Source organism: Rutilus rutilus (assembly GCF_951802725.1).
Source record: "Rutilus rutilus genome assembly, chromosome: 18".
Taxonomy (NCBI): domain Eukaryota; kingdom Metazoa; phylum Chordata; class Actinopteri; order Cypriniformes; family Leuciscidae; genus Rutilus; species Rutilus rutilus.
This window is the reverse complement of record NC_140231.1, coordinates 25,513,401-25,527,942: the sequence shown is the minus strand read 5'-3', so window position 1 is coordinate 25,527,942 and position 14,542 is coordinate 25,513,401. Positions and strand designations below refer to the sequence as shown.

General features: G+C 38.1%; 1 long non-coding RNA gene across 1 annotated transcript; it reads right to left on the bottom strand.

Annotated features, from left to right (window-relative positions):
- Positions 1-3,505: 3,505 nt before the first annotated feature.
- Positions 3,506-6,363, bottom strand: LOC311277430. Its single transcript, XR_014625255.1, has 3 exons — positions 6,272-6,363; positions 5,576-5,650; positions 3,506-4,541 (listed from the first exon to the last, which is right to left on the bottom strand). It is a non-coding gene; the product is annotated as an uncharacterized lncRNA (long non-coding RNA).
- Between the last annotated feature and the right edge of the window lie 8,179 nt (positions 6,364-14,542).

Here is a 14,542-nt window from a genome sequence, read left to right as displayed (position 1 = left end):
GAATAGCAACAGCACATAGTAAAACATGGCTCATGGCTGTATGTAAATGTAAATGTTTAGCTATGTATATCCCACTACAGCTTCCTGTTTTAATACATAAAAGGAAAAAAATGCAGTAGTACAGCAATTTCTTTATTGCTGTCTTGAGCTGTTGCATTTAATAAGCTTTGTAAGCATTGCATTGGATTTCTTCTAAGCAAAACAAGTCAATACAAGTTGTCCCTTTCTACAGCGGCGTGACGCACAATGAACGCTACAATTACCCATTGCTCATTGTTGCTTTTTACATAACCACATCCAGCGTTTTATGTGACAGCCCCTGCATCGTCTTCACTGAAGAGCCTCTGCATCGAAGCCATACATGTCCTTTCTAATCATGCGATTGCTTATTTCATGCTCTACAAACATTTACCACACTGACTGAGCCATAAAAGCAGACCCCATATCAATGAATGGAACTAGACTTGTTCCCCTGAGAAGCCGTTGTTATCAAGTCACCTTCCTTGGGCATCTCCCCTTGAATTTTTAGTGTAAATGCACCACGCTAACCTGGGAATTATCTTCAGAAGAAATGTACCACAATACCACGAGTCCTATCTCTTCATGGCTGAAGCTTTTACTGCTTTTTTCTTCCTTTCTTTCATCTTGTCCCCTTCATTTTCCCTGGAAATAATAGCTTCCATTTAGTCTGCCCTGCTCTTATGCAGAGTCGATCAGACCCAGCCTTAATGAAATGCTGCTACCCAGAATCCCTCTCACTGGTGGAATCAGGGCCCAGGGCCATTACTTGGCTGTCTTCGGGAAAAAGGCACATCTACATAAGTTATTTCATTATCTCCCTAGGCTGTGAAAGAGGTAGCGGCGTACTCACTCGCTCTATCTCTCCGTGTAGATTGCACCATGGGGAGGTCATTGGAAAGCCAGTGGAATTATCTGCAAAATAAGGGGAGGCATTCTTTAATGGTGTCCCAGTCCAAATATTTAAAATGATCACCTAAACTTCCATTCGGCTCCTCCATTTCGACTGATAGAGCTCAAGTGAGTTTGTCTTCATCTTGCCAGCAGCTTATAGAAGAAATTGGTGTGTGTGTATGTGTGTGTGTGTGTGTATGTATTTTGCACATCACTGCCAGCAAGAAAATAAGGAAAACTCTGTATTGCCTTTCTCATGAGACTCGACCATAACAACATAATGGAAATCAGCAGTGAGAGTAGCCTGTTGTGAAATAAAAATAAATTAATAATAATCTACAAAATGGGACACATGGCAAAAACAATATTCGTAATCTTTATTTTTGTCTTGCTTTGGGTATGTTTTTGTTTGGGAAAAACATAACATTTACTGCATAAGATGTTAAAACTTATTTTCAGAGAATATTGAAATTATTAATTTTTTTATCCATTGCCAAAATGTAATTTTTTTAATCTGACAAAATTTAGCAAGTTTTTAGTATAAACTAAAAACAGTTTGCCACTCAAATTAAATATGTTTCAATCGTTTTTATCCGAAAACTAGACAAAAAATACTGAATAAGATATGATGAAGTTAACTTCAGGCAAAGTCTATGCAAAGCTCATACGAGGCGACGAAAAAACATTGCTAGATGGCAAAAAAAATCTTAAATATCACATTATTTTTTGCAAAGGCAATTTGAAGTCTAAAAAAAATGATCTTGGAATGTATTATTGAAAGTGGACTTCTTTTTTTTTTTTTTTTGCAAAAAGTTAGCGTTGAAGCTTTAAGGAAGATTAGAGACGCAACTTCTCTTAGAGTTTACCGCACTGACAGTCTAACAGCCTGCTATATTTCAACACTCTTTGAGAAGATACATCTCCAAATTTCTCTTTTTAAAAGCACCACCATCACACACACAAAAAATCAAAGCTAAAACAAAAATTACAAGAAAATCTTGACAAGCTAGCATCCGCTAATCAACTAGTCAGCCTCCAGACTAACTACAACATTCAATGGTGATCAAAATACCAGTTCTGAAGCGTTTAGTCATAGCTAAATCTCTCCAGGAAGGACTGAGCCAAGCACAGAGCTAAAAGACAATCCTTCTGGTAGCAGAGAGAAACAGCATGTTTTGCACTACGGAGCGTGGAGGCTGGCTCCGCGCTGCAGTTGGCTTTACAGATAAGTGAGAACAGACCCATCAGATACCAACTGCCAAGAGCAAGTTCTGCCGTGAAGCTGGCACTTTCTACATGTACGCCTGAGGAAAGACATAGAAGGCACAACCTATGCAAATGAGGAGTCATTAGTCAGTGTATGGGGAAGTGTTTGTGTATGTAGAACAAGCAAAGGGTTTGCACCGAGGTAAACGCATGCACGAGTGGGTGATCTTTTTTGCCTGAGCGAGTCTGTTCATCCTCGTATGCGTACGTCTTCCATTTCCTCTGATCTGTGACCATTCCCTTTGATTCGGACACGGTGATCCGGCTTAAACGCGAAGCAAACACAGGATTAGGCCTCAGTCGCGCAGATAACGCGCTGATCAAAGTGCCCTCTGAGCGCCTACAGAGAGAGCGAAAATATGTTAAAGAAAACAGTGTGCTCGCCTCAATCCGCATTTTATCTCCACTCAGACAGGTGGAGATCACCCCCACCCCCCTTCATTCCAGAACTTTCCGTGGCTGGCGGAGAATGCTCCCGCAATCAATCTTTTTATGCCAACTCTCTGGCAGCTCGAGATGAAACAAAACCAATATGATTTCTGATGAGCTTCTATTTTAGCCTTGTTGTCTTTGTTTTTCTCACACTCTCTGAAATGTGGAGTCGCATGTTCGACTGTGTTACACGGCCCTGTACAGTACAGACTCTGGTTCCTGCTGGTTGGTTTATTTCAAGACGTGCCGCTAACAGCTCTTGTCGTCTTTTCTATCTCTACTCGTGTGGTTCTGGAAGGGGGTCTTGGCCCAGAATTGCACACTTTACTGTGGACGAGTGTCCTGTGGCACTCGTTTGTCTGTGCATTTTGTCATTTTATGACTCAGAAGGGACCTGTGTGCCTGCACTGGTGCGAACTGACAGCTGTTTCGCTAATCGATTCATTTGTCAATTATTTCTTATTTGTTATGTTATTCCACATCTTGCCAAGTGCTTTACTTTAAATAAAGTGCAAACGGAAGCCTATGAAAAACAAGTGAAAATGTATGAAGTTAAGAGGAATAATTTAAACCTAAATTCAACTTCTAACAAAAAATATTACATCAAAGTGAATTACTGCTCTCCCTTTCTCAGTGGCATTCTGTTAGATAAATATGAATGCACGCACATGCTCCACGAAGTCTTTGAAATGTAATCGTTGACTCGTTTGCCGTTAGGACAAGCAGTTTTGTGGAATGGAAATCCTTGCATGACTTCAAATGTATAGCATTTGCTGTTAAGAAAGTAATGCATTGTGGAAAACACCTATAAAACATAATAAAAAAGCATAAGCACCTCTGTCAAAGCACAAGGTGTATCAACCTGGTTGTATAAAACTATATTCTAATCTGAAGTGTTTAATATAAAAGAGCTCATTTGGTTGAACATGCACTTTCACCTTCTGCAACTTGCTGTGTGGCTACGGAAGTTTTTGAAGATTTCTCTTCTACAGAAATGCAGTTTTTCAATAGCGCACTATGTACAAAGACCCAAACTAAATGACAATGAAATTCCTTTTCGACTATTTTCCTTATCGACCTTTTCCCGACAGTCTGTGACATTGCGTCACCAAAGTGAATTCAGAAGTAGACCGCAAGGGTTTTGTGCCCTTCAGGGTCCTTGATGATTCATTCCAGGAGGTCCCTGATTGAATGACAATATTTTAACTGATTGAATGACAATATTTTAACTGATTTATCCCCAAGCAGAAGTCCCATCCCAAAGAGTCCAAATCAAGAGTCGACAACCAAATAAGTCAGACTGTGCTTACAACTGTTTTAAAAGGATAGTTCAACCATGCAGAAATGTAACTTGTGTCATTATTTTTTCACTCTTATGTTGCTCCTTTTATTTTTGAGCTTGTCAGAAATATCTCCTTTTACTCGTGTGGAAAATAGACGGAATATTCTTCAAAACGGAATCTTTTGTCTTCAACAAAAGAAAATGGTCAAACATGTTTAGAAAGATATTAGGGTGAGTAGCTGATGACAGAATGTCATTTTTTAGGAGAAATATCATGTTAAAATGCATTTTAACCAACCATACTGTCAGAGTTCCAGGGCATGACATGGGCAGGCCTTTCTCCACTTCGCTGATTGATGTGTCCACTGTTGACGTAGACTAGTCCTCATTTACGCCGGTCTAGTCGAGCCTAATTAAAATATTTCCTTCGCACTGCTCAAACGCGTTTGTCAATGTGGAGAAGAAGAAGTGGTGCGTGACGACATGCTCTGCAAGTGCTTGTGACGTCTTGACAGCGAGCCTTGAATCCATCCATGCAATGCTAACTTTAGCGGAGTTCTTTTCCCAACAACTTTGATGTCAAAGTTTTTTGACTTCTCGGCGCAGTGGCAGGAAGCTCAGCCAAAAATCAACTCTGATCTGCATCAACCTAAACAGAGTTTTAACAAGAGAGAGGTCTGAGATGTAAATCATCCTGGTAATATTACATTCATCTTTGTTATAGCATGCGTTTGCATTACATAATACAAACAATTGCATCGTGATTATATAATGGCTCAGACTGTCTATTCTTTTTCCCTGTAGTCTTGAACTTTATACTTGCCTGCGTCGCTGTTGATATTGTTTAGAAAAATGCTGCCATCTCACTTCAGGTCTTTGTTCTGTTTCTTTTCTCCTATTTTTTAAAAGTACTATTTATTTCTTCTGTTGTAAAACTTTGTAGACCTCTAAGTGGCGATGAAACTTCAGAGTTTTCCAAACTGTATTTGTGAGAGATCATGAGGGTATAGAGATATAAAAACTTGGATGTTTTGAAGGGGGAAAAACATAACATTTCAACTAGTCAATTGTGTCTGTATGAAAGTGTTTGGCAGGTTAGGTATATTAAGTTTAGTGGTACGAGAGATGAATCTCTTATTTTAATCACACCCCGTCAATAAATCAAACCTTCACAAAATATCATGTATCGACAAAAGAAACTCTAATTGATCAATGTGCATGTCAGGGTGGTTCTTAGACAGAATAAAACACAATGTGGAATAGACTTTATGCCAAGTCCAAATATGGCCAAATGAGACTGCATTGCCACTAAACTTTGGTAAACCACCAGAGAGCAAGAATAGTTTGAAAGCTTACCAGAAGCAAAGCCCACAAACATTATTTATCACCATTATAATCAGAGGAGCTGTATATTTATAATTATATTCAATGCTGGTCACATCTTTCCCCATCGGAACAATTCAATTCTCATTATAAGTATAAGAGACAAAATCAGAAGACATGGAGAAAGAAATCGTGAAAGAGAGAGAGGCCACTGTGTGATATCTTGGGCTGCAGAGCCACTTAGCAGACAGAGAGGGAATAGCAGAGGCTGAATCAGAAGAAAGATGGAAGTGATCAGAAAATCATCATTTTTGGACCCCGGCGGTTCTCTTAGACGTGATTTCATTGTTTATACTGTACCTGTGATTAACCAGTTTGTTGCTCTTTTTAAGAAAAAGTGCTCCCAAGTACATTTCTCTTCATCTGTCAGGATGGCTATCAGGATAGAAAAAAAGAGAATCATTGTTTGATTATCGCCAAACCATATCAGATACATCAAACAGTCTGTCAGTCAATCTGTCAGTCCAAAATCAGCAGTCGTTAAACCTTACCTTCCGAACTTTTAGAAAATACTTTTTTTCATAAAACTTGAATCCAAAAATAAAACAAAAACCGAACCGAAAATAAAGCGGCAGCCCCTCACGGACGACTGCCGCAAAAACATAAACAAAACACAATGTAAAGTCCAGGCCTGGTCCTCTCTCCTTGCACTATCGTCACTCCCCCTTTTATCCTTCAGGAGCTCCTCCGTGAGACTCGAGACCGGTGGTCACTTTTACTAGTGACCTGGTTCCTTCTTATGTTATTATCCCAGACAGCAACATAGTGTCGGCCCAGATCTGGTCCACATCTGGTAGGTGTGGATTCCACGTGTACCAGATGTGGGCCGGATGCTATCTGGGATCATTCTGCACAAAACCTTGGTGCTGTTTTGTGCTACGGACATGAATGATACCTAAAATCATGTCTGCTATTGAGGAGAGGTGTGCTATAACTTTTTGAAGTGATCAGACTTATGGTTCTAATAAAATGGGGGAAAATATCTCATAGACTTACACTGAAAAGAGGCCACTCAGAGGCCAATCAGAACAGAGCAGGAGCCTTCAACAAGTGGTCCGTAGTGATGGGAATCCGCCATTCATTTTTATATCTTAAATTTTGGGAGGAAATGAAAATAATAAGTATTAATAAGTTCAAAAGGGGTCAACCCTTCAACCCCAACCCCAAACATTTGAATGGTAGTGTACATATACTGAACTCCTTATACAGTATGGGCAATATGTCCGACTTGGTGACTTATTTTTATCTACTCTTTATGTGTAGTGGTTATGAGGTCTTGATCACTAAGTCTGATACTGACAATCATTTTAGTAATCAAGGCCCAACCACCGTTCGGCATTTACTGATCTCAGTTAGGACCTCACCTCGAGGCACCTCAACTACGTTTCTGACCTGGTTTGCATACAAATCAAGCGCTGACTCAACCAGATGAGTCAGACTGTGCAACAGCAGAGTGTATTTATTTGTGACTGCTGCTGCAGGGGCGATGCAGAGATGTTGAGAACGTGGGCGTTGTTTGTGCGTATTTGTTTGTTATTCATAAACCCACATGTCTCACAGAGTCGTTCATGGGCACCGTACTCCACGAGGGCCTGTACTACTGGTCAGGAGAGGACGTGACCCTGACAGCACTCTCTAAATTAGGAATCAATAGGATCGCATTAACGATCAGCCGGACAATGGAAAATGGAGTCTTGCAGTGTAGATCCGTTTTACTGCCTACATGATCAATCACATAGGAAAAGAGATTACAGGAATAGTAAAATTCAGTTAATCACTCACTCTCGTGTCATTCCAAACCCATGTGACTTTCTTTCTTCTGTGAAATACAAATGAGAAAGTTTAGGTGAATATATTTTAAATATAATGAAAGTGAACGAGGACTTAGAAGTTTAAGCTCCGAATTTGCCAAAAACAAATGATAAAAATAGTGTTAAAGCAGTACGACTCGTTCGGTAAAATCATCTGAAGTCATATATGATAGATTTATGTAAGAAACAGCCAGAAATTTAAGTTGCTATTCACTGGCTGGTGAAAAAAGGTGTATTCTCAAAGATTCTTGGAATCAGTAGTTTAAAATGTTTGGGTAAAAATCTTGTATTAGAATAGAACTACATGTTGTTTAGGTAGCAATTTATGAAACACCAATGTCCTTAGTAACATCCTTATAGGTAAAATTACTGTAAAACTATTATTTAAACAACTTTACAGTTCAAATAATCCTAGTTGTGAAAAAAAAATGGTCACCTTGAAATGTTAGTCAGTATTTTTGTGTTAAAAACAGTCGTAACTTCAAAGTTTGATCCCTTTAAAACACTGTTATCAGACTGCACAGTACTCAACAAAACTTGGAGACGGATCTGCAGTAAGCACAAAGCCACGAGAACAATCTCTACTGATGGCTTTAACTGCTGCGTTTTCATCCAGAGAGGAAGTTAAGATGGTGCTTTAAATAAAATATATATCCCATTCTTCAACAACTAGTTAAGTAAATTTATACAGAGGCCCAAAGGCTTCTGCGATTTGTAATGCGAAGTCCATTTATGCCTGCAATGCATGGTCTCGCTGCGGACGCCATTAACAGATTCCCAAGCCGTTTGAACAGCAGCTGATGTGTATGTATAGATGGGACTCAAGCAGATAACTCTCGTTTACTGTCCAGCCCACACTATTACAGGGCTGCGTGGGGAAAGCACACGAGGACGAGAAAGAATGTCAAATCAATATATAGGAGAATAATATGTCTAAGGGAGGAGATGAGTACAGAATGGCATTTCATTACAGATCGATGCAAGAGTGCTTTTCATTGCCTTGATGCTATAGAACATCCCACTGGGTCCACAGAACCAGACCGGCTCCCTTCCGCCACACACTGAATGAAGAATGCATTGATGCTATGGACAGACTTGTGGGAATGTATTGAGTGTATTAAGTAAGTATCACAAACCAACTTGCCCTTAAAAAAAAATACGCGAATTAATGTTCTGAAGTGAAGTGAAATTCAAGTAGGGAGTAGTGAACACTGTGTAGTGTTAAATCAAAATGCAGTTCATGGTTGCTCTCTCCTAACGAGCTGATGGTGTTAAATCGGGTTGACTTCAGAACCCGACGTCAGACTGACGTCATCATACAAAATCGGACAGACGTTGCATTTTGGTTGAAAATTTAATTCGGGTTGACATCAGAACCCAACGTCAATCTGATGTTGGCTTCTGACGTCAACCCAGTTTGCATTTTCATCCAAAACCATGTGGACGAGGATTTAAATGTCCAAACAATTAATTATACATAACACATTATAAACCGGTTGTTATAATTTGTTAGGTTCGTCACATCTAATGAATATGTCACACTGGTTCAACTGTGGTGCTAGATGGAAGGTCATGGGCTCACCCAAACTGCCAAATTTGTATCTTCTAGCAACACAACTGATATCACGCAATTTCAAAATCTAAAACCTTCCTGGTGTTGATGCTAAAGGGCAGTAAGGATGTGAACATGTAGTAAAATCTTTAACATTTACTTGTAAATATGTACAATACACAAAAAAAGAAAGAAGAATAAAACAAACAAACAACAACTGACTGAGCAATATATAACTATTAGATGGCATGTCACCAAAAGCAATGTTTTGGGAGCACACTACGAATTCAGTGATATCACCAGTCTGCAATAATTGTGCAAAAAGTTGGCAACATCGGCACATATTTGCAAACAGGGCTTGACATTAACATAGAATCGTCCTGAATTTAAGGCATCAGAATTGCATTCCGCATTAAATCAATATGAGCACGGTTTGTCCCAAATTGCTTTTTTCACAAACTGAAAATTATTTTTTTGAAGTTAAATTGAATCATATATTGAATTTCAATCAATTCTAGGACATTGACGTTTGAAAGATGCTTAATTTTTGTTACTTTAAAACACAACTTAAAACCAACAAAAATATCAGCGTCTAATAATGTTAGAATTTCATGTTGTGTGGATGTTAACATTATGAGGTTTAGCAGACGTTGGGTTTTGGTCATTATCACTGTTAAAAATTAAATAAAAACAAACCTGCCAGCTACGGCTGCCTACCAAAACCCGTACAATTAAATTAAAATATCTTAATTCAAAATAAAGTGAAAAAAACAATAATTTCACAGAAATTTTCATAAAAAATACCACAACCATAAACTAACAAAAGATTAACGTCTAATGATGTTAGAATTTGACGTTGTGTGGACGTCACCATTATGAAGTCAAAGAGATGTTGGGTTTTTGTCACCATACCTCATGACTAAATGTTTTTGACGTCAAATTGACGTTGGCTTGACGTTGGATTTTGGCTAGTAAATACCACAACCTAAAACCAACAAAAGATCAACGTCTAATAATGTTAGAATTTGATGTTGTGTGGACGTCACCATCATGACGTCAAAGAGAAATTGGATTTTGGTAACTTTATAACACAACCTAAAAACAACAAAACCCCGTCCGCTGATGTCGATATTGGACGTCAAATAAACGTCACCATTAGCTGTTGAACTGACGTCGAATTTTGGTCACCCGACGTCGCGACCAAAATTTAACCAAATATCAACGTCTTATGACGTGGTGTGCCTGCTGGGTTGCTTTAATTATACGCTCAGGCCATCCGTCTTTCTCAACCCCTGCCAAGCCTCTCTTTCTCCCCACATACCCTCCAGGCAATGGAACGGTCCACAGTTATGAAGCTTCCTCCTTTACCAGTCTCTCTCATCGCCTTGGCCTGGTACAATGAGAACGACAGATAAGAGTTTTCATTATCTAGCCCCTCTCTTGGGACTCTCCCCACTCTATCTCTCCCTCTCTATCAGACTCAAAGGGCTTTTTTAAATAGGGAGACAGTCCAGTTGATGGCTATGGCATCTTTTTGTCTTTTGTTCTGATTTCCCACTCCCTTCATTTCTTCCCCCCCCCCAAAAACAATCACAGCAAGAGGGCATGGGAGGCCTCTACAGTCCATTGCTTGCTCTCCCTCGTTCTCTTTCTAATTTTCATCCTGCTTTTCCTTTCCATTTTCAACAATGTGGTGAACGTGCGAGGGTGATAACTGCACGCAAAATGGACAACTCCCCTGTTTCTGCTCCTTTGAAATTCACTCCATTGTCTGGGCCGTGGAGTTATAAAGCCAAAGCAAAGGCAGCCTCTCTTATCTCGCTCTCTCAGTGAAAGGGACTTTCCTTCATCGCCACGGTCGTTGTGCATGTTTGCTGTGCGTGCGATGCTACGTGAGGATAATAGCCTCAGACAATGTCTCTCTATTCAAAAGACTGTTCGGACCATGCTCCACATCTCCCGCTTTGAAACGGCCCGTCCTCGCTCTAAGAGCAAACAGACAATCAATCGCGGACAACATTATTGCATCCATTTTGTCTAATCAAGGTATTAGAATAATAATAGGAGGCTTGTTTCTGAGAAGTTTACTGAATTCGATAATGACAGCAGGCGAGTTGGCTCAGGATGGTGAAGGCAGCATCTGCTGTCAGTTTAGTTGGCCTTTTTGTCATGGATGTGACAAAAATAGAGCCTTCTGCCATGAAATGCTTCTCGAAAATTTGCATCATTGGAAAAAAATGTCAAGGAAGGTTGTGCAATACATGGGCAAGCCAGTGACCACCTACTTTTAGCAGTATTTTTCGGAATAATTTTTTCCATAGGATTTTTAAAAATCTGTTCATTGAACCAATGAACCAAACCAATGTAGGATTAATCACAACAAATTTGAAACAAACATTACATTAAAAAAAAGTCGCAAAAAGACAAAGGTACAAAACTATACATTAATTTATGAAGAAATGAAACACTCATGCCATAAAGCACTGTGAATTATGGAAAAAGCAATATATTTGTAATATATTTTAGCAGCATAAAATATATTTGAAATAAATAAAGTCATTTATAGTTTGCTAGTGGGACAGAAATGACATACAGTACTTCACCTTTGTGTTTATTGTGAAGTATTTAAAGAAATGTATTATTAGAAATAAATTATTATATATATATAATAAATTATATATTAGTAGTAGTAGTAGTAGTAATATATGGAAAATTGAACAGATTATGTCATTCACAATCCTTTGGAGCGAGCAGCCGCAACTGAGCTCGTGTTGTGGATCTTTCTTCAGCAAAGTGTGTTTCTGGTGTACGTTTTCTAAAACTGGGAAATCACACTGACATGTGGCTCTTACAGACGCATACTGCTCAACAACACTCATGGTAGGTCTGTCTTGAAAGGTTATGTTATCGTTAAAGTCAGTCTCTCAATGGAGAAAATCAATGAACGGAACCCAACCATAGAGTTCTATTGCATGATAATCGCTAGAGAGTATTCAGCCATTAGTTTAACATAGATAGCAAAAAAAAAAGAAAAAAGATTTGATTATGACTGGAATATCTGAAGTTCCAAGAAATCCCATTTTAGTATCTGAGTGTCTCTGTTTATTCTGGTACACTGGCTTTAATGGAATAACCAGTGATCCCTGAAAGAATGTTCTAGAATTCATCCGAAGCACAACAGCAAACAGTGAGAGATAACAACATATGTGGACTTCAAATGAGCTGAGCTCCGCTGGAGACGGTCATGTGTGCAACCTTCTGTCATTAATTTCATGTTTGAAAATGTCTCAGTGGCAAATGAGAGACATCTTCAGCACCATCATTACATCCGGATATATGGAGGAGTGTCAGATTTTGTCATTTATTAGCGTCTGAGCTGATTCCATCAGACAAATGTTATATTATGGAATCAGCTCTAAATTATTAGGCCTTCAATCGTTTCCAGAAAGCTGAGAGCATGAGGTGATTAAGAACAATTACTGAATACAGCACCGATCATGCAAACAAGAAGGTATGGGCCTGAGGAGACGTACTGTAGCATGTGTGTGTGCGTGCGCAAGTGGCACACAGTCTGTTACACTAATGAATCTCTGTGCTGATAGGTCTGGAGATGCAAGGTGACAGATCATAAATAATCATTTATGCCATTGTGTCTCTGTACTGCATAGCAGGCCACCAAGCACTGACACACAGCAACCAAGCACAGCTGCTCCGCTAATGCCACCACACTAGAGAGAGAGAGAGAGAGATGAGGGGGGGGAGATTGACTTAAAGTCACTGAATGAAAAGTAAAATATTTGAAATATGCACTGTGTATTATCTGCCCCACTAGAAGCATCAAATAGAGTGTTCGAAACAATCATTTTGTTCATTATTTTTTAATTATTTATAGCTCGCTAGTGGGACAGAAATTAATGCACACTTCACCTTTTTAAAAATTATATGATATACTTCATAGTTTCACCTTCACCTTTGCAAAGTTTATTGCATTTTAACAAATAAATATAATATTTAATGTATTATTGATTTTTAAATAAATTCCAATACAGTATTTTCTACACAGTAAAAAGTCTACTCACTTGACAGGATATTTTGTGTTTTCAACTTTAAGAAAAAAAAAAAAAAAAATGTTTTTAATTCTTTTATCATTTACTCACCCTCATGTCAGTCCAAATCCACGTTTATCACACTGTTCACGCTGATTTTTCCATACAGTGCACAAAGATGGAGACTAATGGATGTCAAGTTTCAAAAAGTATGAAAATTAGTCCATTATAGTCCATTAATTAGTCCATTACATTATATTGCAAGTCTTCTGGAGCCATATGATGAGTTATTCACTGAAAATATTTTTCTTTTTAACTATTGCATACCTCATGAAAAAATACAATGTTCCTCATTTGTAAGTCGCTTATTTCACTGAAAAAAGTAAGTACAATCAACTTGGCTGTATAAGTCATTTCAACTTAAATTGAAAAGAATTAGTTGAAAAAAGTTCAACTTAAAAAAGTTGAAAATTGAGTTAAAGTAATGTAAAAACATATGTTGTCATGACTTATTGATCATATAGTTTTTTGCAGAGTATAAATATATGGAAAAATGCATCTGCTAAATAAATAAATAAATGTAAATGACTGAAAGACTGGATATTATTTAGCATATAAAAGTTATTCCATCACACCAGTCTCATGCTAATACCGTGTAATGTTTTAGTGCCATGGTGAAAGTGATTGTGATTTTATATCTCCATTTGTGTCTTATGTCATAATGTTACAATTTTTATTTTAAACCTTAACTTACAATTACCTTGTTTTAATTTTAATTCTTCCATATGAAACAGTGTGCTAACTGCATTTACACATTTATTCACAGAGCTGCCCACTCGAGCTTCCATTATAAGTGTACTTGCTGTAACGCTTTTGAAGCATATACTCACTGAGGGATGAGTCAAAATGAGTGTCTGTGGCAATTGACAGCAGGACTTGGTTACCGTCCTGAGACATAAAGTTTAAAAGAGCTCAACATATTCCTTTAATCTGAAGTGAGACGACAAAAAAACTGTGAGAGATGTTAATACACAGCACAGCAGAAGAGAGAGATCTTCAAAGATGTTCTCTCCAAATCGCAAAATATTTCTACAGGTTGAAAAGCATCAGGCAGAACACCTGTGAGAGAGAAAGAGTTATAAAAAAACAAAGCAGATGAGGGTGAAAAAAGAAAATGGCACCAGAAAAAGCAGCCAGAAAAGAGGCGTAATGAGAGGTAAAAGAAAATCAAAGGCCTCTGTATTGTAATGTAGGTTATTTACACTATAATCAATAGTTGACATCCTATTAACGTTTAATGTGAACCTCCGGTAGATGGCAGAAATTGAAGATAGCACAGAGGATTCCCCAGCGCTTGATCATTAAGCAGAGATGTGCTTCTCACTACGAGAATCATTAATTAAAAAAGGGAAATAGATTTAAATGCTAGCTTCTATCCCGCAGTCTATAAAAGTGCAACGCCGATTTCTCAGAGGAGGCCAAGGAGACACAAAATGTAGGATTAGAAATTAATCAACAGTACAAAAAATAAAACTAAATAAATATTACAACAGCAAAACACCTCCATGTCACTGTCACAGTCACAGATTACCTTGTAAATGTTAATAATGACCACCTTTTATGTTATTTGGTCCCACCCACTTTATATTAGGTGTCTTAACTACTAAAGTGGGTCAGAATATTTAAATAAAATGAAATAATATTCAACATTTTGTTACAGGATTTTCTACATTTCAATGATCACTATTAGCTAAGCTAATGGCACAGCTTACCCCCAAACTATCTTATACACTTCACCCCACAGTTAACTTTTTTTGAGAAAAATGCTCCCTTTTAGTAATTTACAACTAGTCTTTAT